Raw genomic sequence first — 5,754 nt, forward strand, 5'->3', positions numbered from 1 at the left:
AACATTCTTGTACTACTGGAAGTCCTGCCCACCAAAATCACAAATCCTCCAACTACAGTCTACATGTCCAAACAGCTTCATAGAATCAACTTAATCTTGAAAGAGATGTAAACCAAACCATTAAAAAGTTTGGGTATACCTGACATGCAGCTGAAACCTGGTAGGTCTGGGAGGAGAGATAGGCAGAGTGCCTGCCATGAGATCACAGATTAGCTGCATCTACATTCTCAACTGACTTTTCACTAATGGCCTACTTTCCCCACTCATCTATGGCTCTCTGAATACACTAATTTGAACAAAATTCCATGTATTTCAGTATTTGGGGTAATGAAATCAGAACTTTTTTTTGCAGTGAGTGGGGACACCCTCCTCCTACCTTCTCCTACTTCTGGAAGGTCTGGTGTCCTAACATCCCTCCCCCCAGCCCCCATGAAGTTGCCTATCTGTATCGGGTCAGTTCCATAGACTCAACCTATACTTGAAAGAGATTTAAACAAAACCATAAAAAGTTAGGGGAAGACAGGTCACACAGCTGAAATCTTACAGTTTCAGGGAGAGAGTCAGGCCAAATGTCCACCCTACCAAAGCCATTTCATTAGCACCCACTGCCAACAATCCCTTTTTCGCCAAAGGCCTATTTCACCATTTATCTATATGTGATAGTACAGCAAGAAGGGTGTCTGCCTTGCATGCAGCTAACCTGAGTCTGATCCCTAGCATCACACATAGTCCCCTGAGTGCCACCTGATGTTATTTCTGAGGGCAGATCCAGGAGTAACCCCTGAGCACTATTGAGTATGGGTCAAAAATATATACCGTATTTTCTGGCCTATAAGATGACTGGGCATATAAGACAACCCCCTACTTTTCCTGTTACAAGTTTGGGCTATATTTGCCATATCAACTACCTCTCTTTTAATGCACAACAAATGAAAATTAAAAAACGTAAGAGAAAAAGAGTAGAACCCTCAAAGGTTAACATTATATGGTTAAGAAAGCTAGACTTTGAAGTGCCAACAATCATTTTATATTTGTCATTTGTAGTTAGTGATTGTGATTTTTTAATTGTGATCTACATTGAGAGCAGGGAGAGAAGCTCCTCCAAGAGCAGCTGGCTGGGGTGCAGTGATTATTAGGACAGCTAGAGGGAGAGGGAGCATCTTCTCTGTGTCCCATAAAAGCTGAACAGAGGACTGAGCACCTGAAAGCTGCAAACCTGGTGGCTGGATGAGATGTATTACTCGGTAACTCAGTTCCTCTTTGTGCCCTGAAAGATGAATCAGGACAAGCAGAGGACTGAGCACTGGAAAGACACATACCAGCGATGACCCAGCAGTTAGGTAACTCAGCTCCTCTGTGTGCTCTGAAAGATGAATTAGGACAGAGGACTGTGCAATAAGGCCTGGCAGCTGGATGGTATGCAGCGGTAAGAGGGGGGTGGGTCACTAGTGCAGGAAGCTGGAGTAAATTTCAGCATGCTATATACCATTGTAAAAGACAACCCTCGACTTTTAAGAAGTTTTTCATGGGTTAAAAAGTCATCTTACAAGCTGGAAAATATGGTATGTTTGGGATGACATCACCAGGACTTTTTTGGAGTTAGTGCAGGCTCCCTACCTCTACAGTAACATACTTTCCCATGGCCTATCATATAAAACCATGCCCCTGAATGCCCTGTCCACATATGGCCAACTTCATAGACTCAAACTAGTTTTGTAAACTAAATTAGGAAAAATTATGGACACTAGCAGCACTACAGAAAGCTGGCAATTTTGAAAGAAGAGGCAGATCAAATCACTGTCCTGATAATGACATGCCAATTGTACCCACTATACACAATCTCCTTTTTGTCTATGAACCTGCTTCATATCTCATCCATGGCTCTTTGTACAGACATCAATATGACCAAAATTCTAGGTATTCCAGTATTTAGGTTGATATCATGAAATTTTTTTAGAATGAGTCCAGACATACTCCCTTTTCTTTCTCATGTTTCTGGACGGTTCAGCAACTAAAGTGCTACCTAAAGTAAGTTGCCATGCCTTCACCAACTACCTTCATAGACACAATCTATTCTTGAAAGAGATATCAAATAAATTAATTTAATCTAAAAGTTATTGATAGTTGTGGCCTGCAACATAGTTTCCCCAATGTGCACCAGTTCACCCTGGCTGAATTCACCCTACACCAGAAAGGCTCTACACCAGTCTGTGGAATCTAGGACTCATTTAAAGGAATCCATAATGAAAATATTGGCCTCTTTTGTTATCTAAGTGCATCTAGGCTTCTAATCCCCACTTCCCATACAGTTCCTGAATTGAATGAATATTTTCCCTGACTGAGCTGCACCTGAAAGACCAGCACTGGCCCTGGGAACCCAGAGTATAAGCAAAGGAACTCATAATGCAGATGCTGAACTCTTTATCATCTAAGCACATCCAAGCTCTGATCTCCACCCATCCCACTGGCTCCTCACTATTTACCACTTCTCTGCACTGGGAAAAACCCAAAGCACTATTCACCTTTTGAAACTCAAACCACAAGGATACTAGAGCAACAACTTTCCCCCCAAATACCCCACTAAATCTAAGTGTTTCTGGTTTTAATATATCACCTCAAATACCTACATAATTGCTCTCTAAGTAATTATATGAGCACTAAAGTAACATGTTAGGGCATTGACATTGTTAGATTAAGAGCTTAGAGACTGCAACATAGTGCTGAAATATAAAGACTAATTCAGTATTTCAAAATCTTTAAAAATGAAGAAGCAAAGAAATTTACATGATTTTGTAGACAGGGCAAACTAGTCCTGCCAAATCATCAAGCTCAAACAAAGCAAAAAATCCTCATTGATGAGGAACTTAAATCAATGTTCCATGCAATGAACATGGAAATAAGGCAATCATTGGAAGAATAGTTCAACCAACTGACAGCAAACAGATCCAAAGAATCAAAGAGTCAATACAGGATTGCTGAAAAAAGCCATTGCAACTGGCTGCAGCCTGAGATGCAGCTGTGACTTTTGAGACAAACCCTGCCCAGAAGTGTTTGCAGAAGCTTTGTAATTGGAAGTGATCCAGAAAAGACCAATTAGTGTGGAGCCTGATTACCACCGAACACTACAGCAAGAGGCTGCATTCTGACCATCAGCTGTGGCTTTTGATAACAACCCTGACCAAAAGCATCTGTGGGAGCTTGGTGATCTGAGGTTAGCTGACAACGCTCAAGGAGTGTGGAGCCTGACCACTCCATTCACTGCCTAGCACATCTGCTAGCCAATGAACCCCACTATAAAACATAGGAAAAAATCACACATGTGTGAATATGGGAAAACAATGCAGGCCAACATCATGCATAGAGAATTAAGATGGCAGCTCTTATGACCCAAAAAGTGCCAACTACCTAGTTAGCCACTCAGATAAATTTAGAAAAGAAATATGAAAGATGTTCATAGAAATCAAAGAAAGCATAGAGATGTACAGACCATAAATAAGAATAAAGAAAATTAATATAGAATCCAGAAAATTCCAAACTGAAAAACAGGCCTGAAAAACACAGTAGGCAAAATGAAAACCTCAATGGAAAGCCTCTTCAGAAGAGTAATAGCAGCTAGGATTGAATCAGTGAGCTGGAAGATGAGATGCATAAAAACTACATACAGTAGAAGAAATTGGAAAAAAGACTTAAAGCAAATGATCAATGGAAAAATTACTCAAAGAATGTGAACAGGTGAAAATAGAAGTTTTTGATAAGCTCAACAGAAGCAACATAAGAATCATTGGAGTCCCAGAGACCCAAGAAGAAAATCCCCAGGAAGAATCAACAGTCAATAACATCATTGCAGAGAAACTCCCAGAGCAAAAGAGAGAGTGCAACCAAATTCTGCATGACGAAAGTGTACCAGCTAAAAGAGACCCAAAGACACATCATAGTCACAATGATGAATCCCACAGAAAGGGATAGACTATTGAAAGCAGCAAGATCACAAAACAAATTACATTAAAAACAGAATGTCACAATAAATCATCAAGGCCAGAATACAGTGGTGGGATATAGTGACAAAATTCAATTAAGTGAATGCTTCACTTAGAATACTGCACCCAGTCAGAATCACTTTCAGGTTTAAAAGAAGTATACATAGCTTCACAGATAAAGAACAGCTCAGAAACTTTACAGACTCAAAACCAGCCTTAAAAGAAAAACTACTTTAAACAAGACAGATGAACAGACACACCACACTTCTACACAAAGATGACATTAAAATCACATGACAATTATCTCTCTCAATATCAATAGACTAAATGCACTAGTCAAGAGACAGAGAGAGGCAAAATATCATAGACTCAAAACAATGGTTTGAGGATAATCATCCTAGCAACATCTCCTTTAAAAAAGCCAGACTGGCCATATTAATATCAGGTGACACAAACTTTAGACTGAGAAAATTTATAAGGAACAAAGATGGACATTTCATAATAATCGAGGCATATGTAATCTAGGAAGAAATCACACTCCTAAACATATACACACCAAAAGAGGAACCAGCAAAAATATTTAATACAATTAGCAACACAATAATAGTGTGAAACCTCAACATTGCCCTTGATAGCTAACCAGGGTGAAAGCCAACAATAATATACAAGATCTGAGAAGACAAATGGAAGAAAGTGGACTAGTAGATATCTATGTCTATATAGATACCTGTATCTACTAGTCCACTTTCTTCCATATATAGATATGTCTATATAGATATAAAGGCACTCCATCCTCAGAAAATTGGCTACACATTCTCCCCAATGCACTTGGGACATTTTCCAGTATAGACCAATGCTGGCCCATAAAACATGTCTCCATAAAATGAAGAGTATAGAAATTTTGCAGACTACCTTCTCAGATCACAATGAACTGAAATTGGAAGTGAACTATACAGGTACACAGAAAACAAACATTAATACTGGAAATTAAACAGCTCACTACTGAAAAAAAAACCAGTGGGTCAGGGATAAAATCAAAGAGGAATCAAAACATTCCTGGAAACAAATGCCAGTGAAGACATAAATTATCAGTATTTATGGGACACAGGAAAAGTGTTACTACAAATAAAATTCATTATTTTTCTTTTAAATAGTTTATTTAAGCACCATGATTACAAATATTATTGTAGTGGGGTTTCAGTCATAAAAAAGAATAGTCTCCTTTCACCAGCGCAACATTCCCACCACCAATGCCCACCAACTCCATCATGACCCACCCCATGCCTGTAATCATGACACTCTTTAACATTGTCATGATAGATGTTAGTGTATTTATTTCTGTAACTGCACTCACCACTCTTTGTGGTGAGATTCATATCATGTGCTGGTTCATCCAGCCATCATCTAAGAAAAAAGTTTATAGCTTTGCAAGCACACATCAGGAAGAAAGAAGGCCCTGTATAAATAGCTTAATAATACAGCTTATAAAATTAGAAAATGATCAACAAAAAGAACCAAAAACAGGTAGGCAGAATGAAACAGCAAGATTAGAAGAGAAATCAATGAAGTGGAAATTCAAAAACAATTCAAAGATCAAATAAAGCAAAAGTTGGCTTTTTGAAAAAAATTAATAAGATTGATAAACCACTACCAAAACTCACAAAGAGAAGGAGACAGAAACTTAATAAACCAGATAAAAAAATGAAAATGGAAAGATTACTACAGATACTGCAGAGAGTCCAAGGCTAGACAAAGACTACTTTGAGGAACTCTAGGC

Source organism: Suncus etruscus, chromosome X (genome assembly GCF_024139225.1).
Source record: "Suncus etruscus isolate mSunEtr1 chromosome X, mSunEtr1.pri.cur, whole genome shotgun sequence".
Lineage (NCBI taxonomy): Eukaryota > Metazoa > Chordata > Mammalia > Eulipotyphla > Soricidae > Suncus > Suncus etruscus.